The sequence below is a fragment of the Hemiscyllium ocellatum genome, chromosome 7 (assembly GCF_020745735.1).
Source record: "Hemiscyllium ocellatum isolate sHemOce1 chromosome 7, sHemOce1.pat.X.cur, whole genome shotgun sequence".
Taxonomy (NCBI): domain Eukaryota; kingdom Metazoa; phylum Chordata; class Chondrichthyes; order Orectolobiformes; family Hemiscylliidae; genus Hemiscyllium; species Hemiscyllium ocellatum.
This window is the reverse complement of record NC_083407.1, coordinates 11,374,339-11,390,750: the sequence shown is the minus strand read 5'-3', so window position 1 is coordinate 11,390,750 and position 16,412 is coordinate 11,374,339. Positions and strand designations below refer to the sequence as shown.

General features: G+C 43.3%; 1 protein-coding gene across 1 annotated transcript in view; it reads left to right on the top strand.

Annotated features, from left to right (window-relative positions):
• Positions 1 to 453: 453 nt before the first annotated feature.
• LOC132817384 (beta-crystallin A2) overlaps positions 454 to 16,412 on the top strand; it is a 33,019-nt gene continuing 17,060 nt past the window's right edge. Inside the window, exon 1 of the mRNA XM_060827804.1 lies at positions 454 to 469. The gene's annotated coding sequence lies outside the window, so the exon portion shown is untranslated. The remainder of the gene's footprint in view (positions 470 to 16,412) is intronic.

The window sequence follows — 16,412 nt, the reverse complement described above, 5'->3', positions numbered from 1 at the left end:
ACAGCCCCAGCCTGTTCAGCCTCTCCTGATAGCTACTCCTAGTAACAGCTGTTACTTTTTTTTGAGGTGCTGGAGGTGATTTCCTTGAATTCTAGGATCAGCAATGTTTCATATGCTGTTGCATTGTTTTGGAACTTTGGAAAAGAAAAGTCAAAACAACAGCAGTTCTAAAAGGGAGAAGAGCAGACAAAGGAAGCACATGGTGAGGTCATTGCAGGGGAGAGAGAGAGAGAGAGAGGCAGAGAGAGAGAGAGAGAGAGAGAGAAAGAGAGAGTGAGAGAGAACCTGCACAGTTACCGCCTTTGCTGTTTTGAATTCATGTATCGATGGACATCAGAATGCGTCTGGGAAAATTATCAAACAATGAAATTCACAACTGATCTTGGAGAAACTGTTGGGCGAAGTTCACAGCACAGAATCAGATAAGTTAATCGTTGTTTTAAGTGTGGCCTACAGAGAATCTGCAGTTGTAAGTAGAGTAGGTTCTTTCTTGATTATATGTTTTTGGAGATTTGTCTCTTGATTAAACTTAAAATATAAGCCATAACTATTAATTTAACCTGGGGCAGTGTTTTGTAGAGGAATAAGATGGTGTTATTTTCTGGGTCTGTAGATTGTGAAGGAGCAAAAATGGCCTTTAGTAGAGTGATATGTACTTCTTGTCAGATGTGGGAGTTTAAAGAGAGTTTAAGGGTTACTGCAGATTATATCTGCCATAAATGCTGCTGGCTGCGAATTTTATCAGATCGAATGGATCGGTTGGAGAGACAGTTAGAAGCAATGAGGAATTTGCAATAGCAACAGTATGTGATGGATGGCAGTTATAGGAGGGGCGGGGGGAAGTCTCAGATACAGTCACATAGACGGGTTAACTCCTGGAAAGGTAAGAGAGCTAGGCACCTAAGGCAGGTTCTTTTGTGGATATACCCATTTCAAACAGGTATGCTGTTTTTGAAAATGTAGGGAGTGATAGATTCTCAGGGGGACATAGCATGAACAGACAAGTTTCTGGTATTGAATCTGGCTCTAATGCAAGGACGGGTACGTTGGATTCCAAGAGATCAATTGTGTTAGGAGATTCTCCAGTTCGAGGTACAGACAGATGTTTCTGTGGCCAGCAGTGAAAAAGCAGAATGGTGTGTTGTTTCCCTGGTGCCAGGATCCAGGATGTCTCAGAGAGGTTACAGAATGTTCTCACAGGGGAGAGGGGCCAGCAGGAGGTCATTATCCACATTGGATACAATGACATTGGAAGGGAACAGGTTGAGATTCTGAAAGGAGATTATAGAGACCTGGGCAGAAATTTAAAAAGGAGGTCCTCGAGAGTAGTAATATTTGGATTACTCCCGATGCTCCGAGCTAGTGAGGGCAGGAATAGGAAGATAGAGCAGATGAATGCATGGCTGAGGGCTGAGGATCTGGTGTATGGGGAAAGGAATCACATTTTTGGATCATTGGAATCTCTTTTGGGTTTGAAATAACCTGTACAAGAAGGATGGATTGCACCTAAATTGGAAGGGGACTAATATACTGGCAGAGAGATTTGCTAGAACTGCTTGGGAGGATCTAAACTAGTTAGGTTGGGGGAGTGGGGAGGTGGGACCCAGGGAGATAGTGAGGAAATAGATCAATCTGAGACGGCTACAGCTGAGAACAGAAGTGAGTCAAACAGTCAGGGCAGGCAGGGACAAGGTAGGACTAATAAATCAAACTGCATTTATTCCAATGCAAGGGGCCTAACAGGGAAGGTAGATGAACTCAGGGCATGGTTAGGAACATGGGACTGGGATATCATAGCAATTACAGAAACATAGCTCAGGGATGGGCAGGACTGGCAGTTTAATGTTCCCGGATACAAATGCTACAGGAAGGATAGAAAGGGAGGCAAGAGAGGAGAGGGTATAGCATTTTTGCTAAGGGATAGCATTACAGCTGTGCTGAGGGAGGATATTCCCGGAAATACATCCAGCAAAGTTACAGTGGTGCTTTGGAATCCGACTTTAATTCGTTCTAGGAGGCTGTTCGGATTGCGAAAAGTTCAAATTCCGAAACTATTTTCCCCATGAGAAATAATGGAAAGTGAATTAATCCATTTCTGGACCCCCAAAAAAATTTTCAAGACACTTTTAACTGCAAGCACACATGGTTAAGGTAAAATAAGATGAGTAAATGACCTAAATATCAAGTAATAATAATAAAAGCAAGAAATAAATGTACTAACATGAAAATAACTTCATTTACCTTAGTGAGGAGTGCTAATGGTGAATGCACTTATTTGCTTCACTGCTCTTCTTGGGTACCACGGTGAATGCACAGGGGTGATAATTTTAAAAAACCCAGCACAAATCAAGGTGAAAACACGAGGTAAACTAGTGGTGGACGCACGAGAGGTGCTTTCACGACTACTTCCCGGGACGAACTGAACAAACAATGTGTGACCTGAACGGTACGTGGTGTTCAGATTCTGAAAACATGTTCAGATTTTAAGGCAAAATTTTCTCGAAATAACTGATCAGATTCCAATTTGTTCGAACAATAGGGTGTTCGGATTCCGGGTCATCACTGTATTAAGGTGGAACTGACAAATAAGAAAGGGATGATAACCTTATTGGGATTGTATTACAGACCCCCTATTAGTCAGAGGGAAATTGAGAAACAAACTTGTAAGGAGATCTCAGCTATCTGTAAGAATAATAGGGTGGTTATGGTCAGGGATTTTAAATTTCCAAACATTGATTGGGACTGCCATAGTGTTAAAGGTTTAGATGGAAAGGAATTTGTTAAGTGTGTACAAGACAATTTTCTGATTCAGTATGTGGATGTACCTACTAGAGAAGGTGCAAAACTTGACCTACTCTTGGGAAATAAGGCAGGGCAGGTGACTGAGGTGTCAGTGGGGGAGCACTTTGGCGCCAGCGATCATAATTCTAATAGTTTTAAAATAATGATGGAAAAGGATAGACTAGATCTAAAAGTCGAAGTTCTAAATTGGAGAAAGGCCAATTTTGATGGTATTAGGCAAGAACTTTCGAAAGCAGATTGGAGGCAAATGTTCACAGGTAAAGGGACAGCTGGAAAATGGGAAGCCTTCAGAAATGAGATAACAAGAATCAGAGAAAGTATATTCCTGTCAGGGTATAGGAAAGGCTGGTGGTTTTTGGGAATGTTGGATGACTAAAGAAATTGATGGTTTGGTTGGGAAAAACATCTTTTTCCAATAGGAAGGAAACCAGAATTGCAAGTAATATTCCAACAGTGGCCTAACCAATGTCCTGTACAGCCTCAACATGATCTCCCAATTCCTGTACTCAATACTCTGACCAATAAAAAAACATACCAAACGCCTTCTTCACTATCATAGCTACCTGTGACTCCACTTTCAAGGAGCTATGAACCTGCACTCCAAGATTGTTTTGTTCAGCAACACTCCCTAGGACCTTACTATTAAGTGTATAAGTCCAATCCTGATTTGCCGTTCCCAAATACTGCACCTCATGTTTATCTAAATTAAACTCCATCTGCCACTCCTCAACCCATTGACCTATCTGATCAAGATCCTATTGTACTCTGAGGTAACCTTCTTTGCTATCCACTACACCTCCAATTTTTGCATCATCTGCAAACTTATTAGCTGTTGCTCCTATGTTCACATGCAAGTCATTTATATAAATGACGAAAAGTAGTAAACCCAGCACTGATCCTTGTGGCACTCTATTGGTCACAAGTCTCCAATCTGAAAAGCAACCCTCCACCACTACCCTCTGTCTTCTACCTTCGATCCAGTTCTGTATTTAAATGGCTAGTTCTCTCAGTATTCTCCTCTGTATGAGATTTAACCTTGCTAACCTGTCTCCCATGCCAAACGCCTTACTGAAGTCCATATAGGTCATGGACAACTCTGCCCTCCTCAACCTTCTTTGTTACTTCTTCAAAAAACTCAATCAAGTTCGACAGGCATGATTTCCCACGTACAAAACCATGTTGACTATCCCTAATCAGTCCTTGCCTTTCCAAATACGTGTAAATCCTGTCTCTCTGGGTTCCCTCCAACAACTTGCCCACCACTGATGTCAGGCTCTCTGGCCTATAGTTCCCTGGCTTGTCCTTACCACCTTTTTTATATAGTAGCACCACGTTAGTCAATCTCCAGTTTTTTGGCACTTCACCTGTGCCTATTGATGATACAAATATCTCAGTAAGAGGCCCAGCAATTACTTCTCTAGCTTCCCACAGAGTTCTAGGGTACACCTGATCAGGTCCTGGGGAATTATTCACTTTTCTGTGTTACAAAACAACCAGCACTTCCTCCTCTGTAATATGGGCATTTTTCAATATGTCACCATCCATTTCCCTATATTCTATATCTTCCATGTCCTTCTTCACAGTAAACACTGATGCAAAATACTCGTTTAGTATCTCCCTCATCTCCTGTGGCTCCACACAAAGGCCGCCTTGCTGATCTTTGAGGGGTCCTATTCTCTCCCTAGTTACCCTTTTGTCTTCAATGTATTTATCAAAGCCTTTTGGATTCTCCTTAACTCTATTTGCCAAAGCTATCTCATGTCCCCTTTTTGCCCTCCTGATTTCCCTCTTAAGTGTACTACTACTGCCTTTATACTCTTCTAAGGATTCACTTGATCTATCCTGTTTATACCTGACATATGCTTCCTTCTTTTTCTTAACCAAAACCTCAACTTCTCTAGTCATCCAGCATTCCCTACACCCACCAGCCTTCCCTTTCACCCTGACAGGTCCTTGGAGGTTGTAGAGGTTGTGAGATTAGTTGCAGGAACTTTGGTGAATTTCTGCAGTGCTTCTTGTAAACGGTACACACTCTGCTACTGAGCTTCAGGAATGGAGGGGTGGATGTTCATGATAGTCAGAGCAGGATCGATCAAGTTGACTTCTTTTTCCAGGATTGTGTCAAGCTTCTTAATTATTGTTGGAGCTGCAATAGACAATAGGTGCAGGAGTAGGTTATTCTGCCCTTCGAGCCCACACCACCATTCATTATGATCATGGCTGATCATCCTCAATCAGTATCCTGTTCCTGCCTTATCCCCATAACCCTTGATTCCACTATCCTTAAGAGGTCTATCCATTGCTTTCTTGAAAGTATCCAGAGACTTGACCTCCACAACCTTCTGGGGCAGAGCATTCCATACACCCACCATTTTCTGGGTGAAGAAGTTTCTCCTCAACTCTGTTCTAAGTGGCCTACCCCTTATTTTTAAACTGTGTCCACTGGTTCGGGACTCACCCATCAGCGGAAACATGCTTCCTGCCCCCAGAGTGTTCAATCCTTTATTAATCTTATAAGTTTCAATCAGATCCCCTCTCAGCCTTCTAAACTCAAGGGTATACAAGCCCAGTCACTCCAGTCTTTCAGCGTAAGATAGTCCTGCCATTCCAGGAATTGATCTCGTGAACTTACGCTTCACTCTCTCAATAGTCAGAATGACTTTCCTCAAATTTGGAGACCAAAACTGTGCACAATATTCCAGGTGCAGTCTCACCGGGGCCCTGTACAGCTGCAGAAGGACCTCTTTGCTTCTATACTCATTTCCTCTTGTTATGAAGGCCAGCATGCTATTAGACTTCTTCACTACTTGCTGTACCTGCATGTTTGCTTTCATTGACTGATATACAAGAATACCTAGATCACGTTGTACTGTCCCTTTACCTAACTGGACTCCATCCATCCAAGGCCCGAAAGGAGTCTTCCATATTCATCAAAGTTTTACCTGCACATCCACTAATATCATTTATTGTATCCATTGCTCCCGATGCAGTCTCCTTTACATTGGGGAGACTGGACGCTTCCTATCAGAATGCTTTAGGGAACATCTCTGGGACACCCGCACCAATCAACCACACCGCCCTGTGGCCCAACATTTCAATTCCCCCTCCCACTCTGCCAAGGACATGGAGGTCCTGGGCCTCCTTCACCACAGCTCCCTCACCACCAGACGCCTGGAGGAAGAACGCCTCATCTTCCGCCTCGGAACACTTCAACCCCAGGGCATCGATGTGGACTTCAACAGTTTCCTCATTTCCCCTTCCCCCACCTCACCCCAGTTCCAAACTTCCAGCTCAGCACCATCCCCATGACTTGCCCTACCTGCCTATCTTCTTTTCCACCTATTCACTCCACCCTCCTCCCTGACCTATCGCCTTCATCCCCTCCCCCACTCACCTATTGCACTCAATGCTACTTTCTCCCCACCCCCACCCTCCTCTAGCTTATCTCTCCATGCTTCAGGCTCACTGCCTTTATTCCTGATGAAGGGCTTTTGCCCGAAGTGTCGATTTTGCTGCTCCTCGGATGCTGCCTGAACTGCTGTGCTTTTCCAGCACCACTAATCCAGCATCTGCAGTCATTGTTTTTGCCTACTCCATTTAGGTAATAATCTGCCTTCCTGTTCTTGCCACCAAAGTGGATAACCTCACAATTATTCACATTAAACTACATCTGCCACTCACCTAGCCTGTCCAAGCTACCCTGTATTCTCCTAACATCCTCCTCACATTTCACCCTGCCACCCAGCTTTGTGTCATCAGCAAATTTGCTAATGTTACTTTTAGTAGCTTCATCTATATCATTAATGTACATTGTAAAAAGCTGAGGTCCCAGCACTGATCCCTGTGGCACACCACTGGTCACTGCCTGCCTTTCCAAAAGGGAGCCATTTATCACCACTGTTTGTTTCCTGTCAGCCAACCAATTTTCAATCCATGTTGGTATTTTGCCCCTGATACCATGTGCCCTAACCTTCTATGTGGGACTTTATCAAAGGTTTTCTGAAAATCCAGGTACGCTACATCTACTGGATCTCCCTTGTCCATCTTCAGAGTTACATCCTCAAAAAATTCCAGAAGATTAGTCAAGCATGATTTCCCCTTCATAAATCCATGCTGACTCTGACCTATCATGTTACTGCTATACAGATGTGTCATAATTTCATCCTTTATAATTGACTGCAGCATCTTTCCCACCACTGAGGTCAGACTAACTGGTCTATAATTCTCTGTTTTCTCTCTCTCTCCTTTCTTAAAAAGTGGGACAACATTAGCCACCCTCCAATCCGCAGGAACTGATCCTGAATCGTAGAACATTGGAAAATAATCACCAATGCATCCACGATTTCAGGAGCCACCTCCTTCAGTACCCTGGGATGTAGACCATCAGGCCCCGGGGACTTATCAACCTTCAGACCTAACAGTCTCTCCAACACCATTTCCTGCCTAATATAAATTCCCTTCAGTTCAGGTCCTTCATCCACGATTGCCTCAGGGAGATTGCTCGTGTCTTCCCCAGTGAAGACAGATCTGAAGTACCAATTCAACTCTTCTGCCATTTCTTTGTTCCTCGTAATAAATTTACCCGTTTCTGACTTCGAGGGCCCAATTTTAGTCTGAACCATTTTTTTTCTTTTCAAACACCTAAAAAAGCCTATACTCTCCTCCTTTATATTTTTGGCCAGTTTACCTTCGTACCTTATTTTTTCTTTGTGTATTTCCTTTTTAGTTATCCTCTGTTGTTCTTTAAAAGCTTCCTAGTCCTCCGATTTCCCACTCATCTTTGCTATGTTATACTTTTTCCCTTTTGTCTTTATATGGTCCTTAACTTCCCTCGTCAGCCTCAAACACCCTTTCTTGGGGTCCAGTACCATCCTGATTCTCCCAGTCTACCTGCATGTTGAAATCCCCCACAACAACTGTAGTAATATCTTTGCGACAGGCCAATTTCAGCTCCTTATTCAACTTACACACTACATCCAGGTTACTGTTTGAGGGCCTGTAGGTAACTCCCATTAGGGTCTTTCTACCCTGCAGACAAAAGGTTTATAAAATCACAAGGGGCATGGATAGGGTAAACAGACATGGTCTTTTGCCTGGGTTGGGGGAGGAATCCAGAACTAGAGGGCATAGGCTTAAGGTGAGAAGGGAAAGAGTTAAAAGGTACCTAAGGGGCAACATTTTACACAGAGGGTGGTGCGTGTATGGAATGAGCTGCCAGAGGAAGTGGTGGAGTCTGGCACAATTACAACATTTAAAAGGCATCTGGATGGGTATATGAATAGGAAAGGTTTAGAGAGATATGGGCCAATTACTGGCAAATAGGACTAGATTAATTTAGGATATTTGGTCAGCATGGACTAGTCGGACTATAGTGTCTGCTTCTGTGTTGTACATCTCTCTGACACATAACCCTGAGTGGGGAGTATTCCATTGCAATCCCGTATTGTGGTTTGTAGATGGTGGACAGGCCTTGGGGAGTCAGGAGTGGAGTTACTCAGCGCAGTACTCCTAGCATCTGACCTGCACTTGTAGCCGCTTTGTTTATGTGGAATGTCGGTCAAAATTTTTTCTGCAAATCTAAACTAATTGCAACAAGCATCAACAGAACACTGGCGCCATCTGCAGTAAAATAGCACTCATTGCCACATCCAGAGACATGACAGAACAACCCTTGATTAGATTAGATTCCCTAAATTGTGGAAACAGGCTATGTGACCCAACAAGTCCAGACCAACCCTCTGAAGAGTAACTCACTCCCCTATACTTACCCCTGATTAATGCACCTAACACTATGGGCAATTTAGCATGGCCAATTCACCTATCCTGCACATCTTTGCACTGTGGGAGGAAACCCACATGGACACAGGGAGAATGTGCAAACTCAACACAGACAGTGGCCCGAGGCAGGAATTGTAACCACGTCCTTAGTGCTGCGAGGCAGCAGTGTTAACCACTGAGCCACTGTGCCACCGATCCACCGCTCCAGATATCACTCTCAATGCAATTTGCCATCTCATTTCTCTGACAAATTGGCTGAATTTTTGATGTATAAATCTGACTGGCAAACACCTGGGTGCTGAGGGTTTGTAAGAAACGCCAATCGTCTGACAGGAAAGACTTGTATTTATCTTACACCTTTGAAGACCTTGTGACATGTGTCCTTTCCATCCAATGGTTTTGGAAGCTGGGACATGATCCTGCTGAGATATCAGGCTGGAAAGCTAGCTCTCAAACAGGCAGAGGCATGGCTACCAACAAGATTTCCCCTAAAAGCAAGACCATGGAGGGTATGGGGGAGATGCACACTTGCCAGCCAAACTTCTAATTACTCGATTGTGCACTTTTGCAGTTTATACCATAGAATACCATAGACTACCCCCAACGTTTGCAGTTTAGTTGGCAGAACATTGAGTGGCTTGATAAAATGAAGGTAGAACTCTCAATGGCATATGATCAAGGATCATTGAAGGTGACAGGACAGGTGGAGAGAGCAGTAAGCAAAGGTGGCAGTGTCCTTGGCTTTATTAATAAGAGTAAAAAGCTGCAAATGTGTTGCTGGTCAAAGCACAGCAGGTTAGGCAGCATCTCAGGAATAGAGAATTCGACGTTTCGAGCATAAGCCCTTCATCAGGAATGGAAGAGTACAAGAGCAAGGAGATGATGTTGACCTTGTACAAGGCACATGTTCAGACTCAGCCTGATCATTGTGTACAGTCGTGGGCACCACAGTAGAGGGAAGTTGTGAATGCATTGGAGACAGAGTGCAGAAGTCATTTACAAGAACGCTTCCAGGAATGTGAAACTTCAGCTTTGAGGTTAGATTGGTGGAGTTGGGACTGCTCTCCAGCAGACGATGATCTCAGTGAAGTTTGCATCAGTGAGCTGGATAGAGGTCTGCTTGTAAAACAAATGAGAATGAGAGGGCAAAAATTTAAAGATTTAAAGTGATATTAAAGTGACATTTACTTTGAGAGGACTTGAATATAAAAGCAAGGATGTACATCTGAGGCTCTATAAGACTCTGGTCAGACTACATTTGGAATGTTGTGCCCAGTTTTGGGCCCCATATCTCAGGAAGGATGTACTGGCCCTGGAGTATGTTCAGAGGAGGTTCAAGAGAATGGTCCCAGGAATGAAAAGCTTAACATGTGAGGAACGTTTGAGGACTCTGGGTCTATACTCAATGGAGTTTAGAAGGATGAGGGGAGATCTAATTGAAACATAGAGAATACTGAATGACCTGGACAGAGTAGATGTTGGGAAGATGTTTCCATTCGGGAAAGACGAGGACCGTAGGGCACAGCCTTAGAGTAAAGGGATGACCTTTTAGAATGGAGATAAGGAGAAACTGCTTCAGCCAGAGAGTGGTGAATCTATAGGATTCGTTGCCACTAAATCCTTGGAGGCCAGGCCATTGAGTATATTTAAGACTGAGATAGATAGGTTCTTCAGTATCAAGGGGATTATGGGTTATGGGGAGAAAGTGGGAGAATGAGGTTGAGAAACTTATCAGCCATGACTGAATGGTGGAGCAGATGCAATTGACTGAATGGCCTAATTTATGCTCCTATGTCTTATGATGGGCCGATGAGTTGAGAAGTGGCAGATGGAGTTTAATTTAGATAATTGTGAGGTGCTGCATTTTGGGAAAGCAGGACCTATACAGCTAATGGTAAGGTCTTAGGGAGTGGTGCTGAACGAAGAGACCTTGGAGTGCAGGTTCGTAGCTCCTTGAAAGTGGAGTCGCAGGTAGATAGGATAGTGAAGAAGGCGTTTGGTCTGCTTTCCTTTATTGGTCAGAGTATTGAGTACGGGAGTTGGGAGGTCATGTTGTGGCTCTACAGGACATTGGTTAGGCCAATGTTGGAATATTGCGTGCAATTCTAGTCTCCTTCCTATTGAAAAGATGTTGTGAAACTTGAAAGGGTTCAGAAAAGATTTACAAAGATGTTGCCAGGGTTGGAGGATTTGAGCTATAGGGAGAGGCTGAACAGGCTGGGGCTGTTTTCCCTGGAGCGTTGGAGGCTGAGGGGTGACCTTATGAAGGTTTACAAAATTATGAGGGGCACGGATAGGATAAATAGACTTTTCCCTGAGGTCAGGGAGTACAGAATTGGATGGCATAGGTTTAGGGTGAGAGGGGAAAGATATAAAAGGAACCTAAGGGGCAACATTTTCACGCAGAGGGTGGTCCGTGTATGGAATGAGCTGCCAGAGGAAGTGGTGGAGGCTCGAACAATTACGACATTTAAGAGGCATTTAGATGGGTATATGAATAGGATTGGAGGGATATGGGGCCAGGTACTGGCAGGTGGGACTAGATTGTGTTGGGATATCTAGTCGGCATGGACAAGTTGGACCGAAGGGTCTGTTTCCGTGCTGTACATCTCTATGGCTCTATATGCAATTGAAGCAAGGATGATGTGAGAAGCAAAGGTTTTCACATAACGAGAGTACACTTCCTGGAAATGTGGTTTTGGGAGCGATAATGGAGGCATTGAAGAGGGCATTGGATTTTCTTTAGATAGCAATTTCTTAAGGATTTTCTTTAGGTGAGCAGGAATGTGGGAAAAAGACAGGAAATGTGCACTAAGAAATGGAGCTGGTGCAGACACGATGCGTCAGTTATAATTCTGTGATCACCTGTCAATGAGGGGAATCTCTCCTCTGCACCCCCTCACACCCCAGCGATAAGCTGCTCAATGCATTGCAGCTCTCAGCAATTCAGCCCAGTGCCAGGTCTTCCTGTTGCTGGGGGAATCCCAGAGGGAGTGACCTCCTAGGATCTTAATCAGGGACAGGAAGGTTGATCATGGGCTTAAGTCTGATTACATTGAGAAGGGAATACAGTCTTTGGGACCTAATTCGATGCAATTCCTGCCATCAAGCTTGCTGGAAGGTTGTGCCTGTAAATGTGGTTGTGATGTGGGAATTGTAGCAGTGAAGCATATTCCCAGAAGCCGCAGTGTGGTTAGAATGTTATCCTGAGCTCTTGGTTTAGGAACAAAACTTGGAAACTGGGATCACCATCTGGCTTTTCAAACCAATACCTCGGAATGGTTTATAGCTAACTCAGAGCGCAGATTGGGCCTCTGTTTAATCCAAAAAGCTGCAGAACTGACTGCGCTGCACTCCCTCGGCATCTCACTGAAGTGACCTCCTAGATTTGAACCTCAAGTCTCTCGATGTGGGACTTAAATTTTCTGACCTGATGCCGACGTGTAATCCATTGTTTAAACATATTATATAACTTCACTTTGACGTTAAAGAACCTGTCAGGCTTTTCCAGCCTAACATTACACCACCCTGTCTAGACTTCTCAGGATGTGTTTTAACCAAGTCACTGACTACTCTTCTAAACTCCATCAGATACAGGCCTGATCTGCCCAATACCTCTTAAAAGACAATGTGCCAATTAATTTGCCCATTAGTCCAATAAACCTTCTCCAAATGCATTCACCTCCTTCCTTAAGTAAAGTGGCTAAAACTGAATAGTATTGCCCTGCAGTCACACCACCTCCTTATATCTATATTAATTTCACTTTGATAAAATGCTGCTAATTCTTAATTGCTTACTGCAGCTGCACGCTAATGTTTTGTGATTCATGCATGAATCTCAGAGTTCTGTATTTCCTCCCTAATTTGATAACATACTTGTTTTTTTATTCTCTCTGCCCAAATAGACAATTTCACTTTTTATCACACTCTACTCAATTTACCAAGTCTTTGCCAACTTGTGCAACCTATCTATGTCTTTTCGTTGGCTCCTTATGTCCTCCTCACTTACCTTCCCATCTGTCTTTGTATCATCAGCAAATTCACCAACCATCGTTTAAATCTTTTTATGTAAGTTCTAAATAGTTGAAGTCCTAGCCCCAATCATTGTGGTACATGACTTATCATATCTTACCAGCCTGAAAAAGACCCACTTATGATACTCTCTGCTTCCTGTTAGCCAGTCAGTCTTTGAGATTCTGCACAGACTACAGAAAAATTGATCGTAACAAAAGCAAATTCAAACCCAATTCCTGGGTTAAAAGACTATGGATTGTGTTGACAATGCTAAAGTCTTTACTAAGACTGATTGAATGAAAGACAAATACCATTAACAGCAATAGCTGCCTTTGTTACACCAAATGCCTTATATTAATATTGAGTCATACAATTCAGACTGAAAAACACCCCAGCAGCATTCCCAAGATTTAAGAATCAAGTTTCAGTTCATGTATCTTCCTATGTACTTTATTTTCTTGATATACAGTGACACCTGGGAAGACTGTGTCAAACAATTAGACTTATTCAAACAGTTTCTGTTAGCTGGCTTTGCAATAAATCTTGCCAAGAGTGAGTTTGTGAAAGTTAGGGTAATTTACATAGGACACATTGTAAGGAAAGGACAAGTGTTGAGAATTGCCGTGAAGGTTTCCGCTCAGATAGACATATACCCGCACCTACATACACACACACATACACGCACACGCACACATACACACCCACACACACATACATGCACACACACACACACCCACCCCCTCACACACACCCACACACACACCTACACACACATGCATACGTACACACATACACGCACACACACACATACACACCTACACACACATGCATATGTACACACACCTACACACACCTACACACACACACACACATATATATCCCATGCAAACACACATTTCCCTGTTCCTCAGAAATTTCCATTGCTGTGTTGTTTATATTGGGAGTTCATGCCTAACTTCAGCACTGCAGTTGTACCTTTATCAGATTTATTGTGAAAACAGGCAAGGGGTAATCTGGTCAAAATGCGCCAATAGCTTTCAAGAAGCCAAAGTAATCTCAGAAAATGGATTGTTGTCACTGCCCCTGACTTTAGTCAACATTTTAACATGGCAAATAATGCCAATGACTGGGGGGTGGTGGAGTCTTATCACAAGATGATGAATTGGGAAATTAGAATCTGGGGGCTACCCAACAAATTGAAGCAGTATCAGAATAAGCATCTCTCTCTGCAATAAATAAATAAAGGAGACTCTGGGATTGTTGTAGGCTGCTACCATTTTGAAGTTTATGCCCAATGTGACCAAAAGAACACACTAACACCCACTGACCATAGTTCCCGGGCCTGAGGCGAGAAATGCAAAACTTAAAATGTCAGGTTATTTCATCTGAGCTTCCCAATTCAATTTGAGAGGAAACAGTTATAAGAAATTGCACAAATCTTCCATGAATGAGGGTGAAGGAGTATAATTATCCTGAGCTGCATTGTATCATTGTCATATTTACCTTGTACTGAAATGCATTCAGAAATGTTACTTCAGCTCCGATCAAGGACTCATTTTTTTATTTGGAACTGGAAACGTTGAGGTTTGGACATTAGTATGTTGCAGATATTGCAAAGTTATTTATATTTCTTTACAACTTGAAGGGAAAGGCGGAACTGTGTGATGTTTATTTATTGATTACACAAGCTCATGTATCTTTTGGAGAAACGGGATGTGATAATTTTGTGAGATTATCTGGTGCCAGGCTCTTGTGGATTGAAATGCATTTACCAGCAACAGCTTATAGATTTGATTCAGCACAGAACGGAAGGTAGTGACAACAAATCTCTGAAAAGCTTGCAAACTACAACAGGTCTCTGTCTCTGTTTCTACCTCTGTTTCTATCTCTACCTCTATCTCTATCTCTCTCTCAGTATTCAAAGCCTTTGCAGAGAGGAATTTCCAACTCAAACCTCGGTCAAGCTGACTGGTGACTAAATTGAGGATTTTCTGCAGTAAACTACAAAGTGTTATCATTGCCAGAAGCTAGAAGAGTTGTGGGAAAGTCACCTCATTGTACCTGTCTGGTTTGAACTCTTGATCCACAGAATTTGATCTTTTTTGCATAAGTAACCACACATATTTTGTCTGAAGTGGCAGTTTACCTTTGTGTGTGTGTATATGTGCGCGCGTGCATGGGTGCGTACGTGTGTGCATGTGGAGTGTGTGTGAGTGTGTGTGTGTCTGTGCGTGTGCTTGAGGGTATGTGTATGTGTGTGCGTGTCTGCATGGGTGTGTGTGTGTACGTGCATGTGTGTGTGTGTATGTATGCATGTGTGTGTATCTGTGAGTGTGTGTGTATGTATATGTGTGTGTGCACGTGCATGTGTGTATACATTTGTGTGTACGAATACATTTGTGTGCATAGATGTGGGTGTGTGTGTGTGTATGCATATGTGTGTGTGTATATGCGTGGGTGTGCATAGATGTGGGTGTGTGTGTGTGAATATGTTGTGATTTAAATGCGGAAATGTTTGAGTTTGAACATCAGTAAATAATAATTCAGTTTGCCACTTTAAATCATGTGTGGGCGTGGGTATATGTGTGTGCATGTATGTGAGGGTGTGTGTGTGTGTGTGCATGTGTGTATGTACGTATGCGTGTGTGTAGATGTGTGGCTGGATGTGTGTGGATGTGTGTGGGTGTGCATGTGTATGTATATGTGTGTGTATGCATATGTGTGTGTGAGCATAGATGTGGGGGTGTGTGTGTGGATGTGTTGTGATTTAAAGGGGAAATTTGAGTCCGAATATCAGTAATTAATAATTCAGTTTGCCACTTGTTAAATGATGTGTTTGTTTATAATAAACGAGTAGAAGCTGGTCCCAGTCAGGCAAACTAACCACCCTAGTGATTCAATTGGTCATTGACATAGTTGTGAACACTCATGAAATAGTGGGTTTGATTTCCAGTGCACTAGTCCCCACTGGGCAAATGGGAAATCATCAGCAAAAAAATCATCTTGTCATTATTGCATTGATATTTGTCAGACCTTTCTGTGCCTCTGTGGGTACCACATTATAAGTAAAAAATGAGGTCCGCAGATGCTGGAGATCACAGCTGCAAATGTGTTGCTGGTCAAAGCACAGCAGGTTAGGCAGCATCTCAGGAATAGAGAATTCTATTATAAGAGCACATTATAAGAGCAATCACACTTCAGTTATATGGTTGAGTTATAAGGAGAGGTTGGATAGACTGGGTCTTTTTAGCCCTGGAGGGTAGGAGACTGAGGAGTGACCTTATGGAAATGGACCATAAGACCTAGGAGCAGAAAATAGGCCAATCAGCCCATCAAGTGTGCTCCACCTTTCAATGGGGCTGATACATTTCTCAACCCCATTCTCCCGCTTTCTCCCCGTAACCCTTGATTCTGTTGATGCACAATATTATATTATTATTATTATATTAGACTTACAGTGTGGAAACAGGCCCTTCGGCCCAACAAGTCCACACCGACCCGCCGAAGCGCAACCCACCCATACCCCTACATTTACCCCTTACCTAACACTACGGGCAATTTAGCTTGGCCAATTCACCTGACCCACACATCTTTGGACTGTGGGAGGAAACCGGAGCACCCGGAGGAAACCCACGCAGACACGGGGAGAACGTGCAAACTCCACACAGTCAGTCGCCTGAGTCGGGAATTGAACCCGGGTCTACAGGCGCTGTGAGGCAGCAGTGCTAACCACTGTGCCACCGTGCCGCCCACTAAGAACCTATCTATCTATCTCAGTTTTAAATATACTCAATGAACTGGCCTCTACAGCCTTCTGT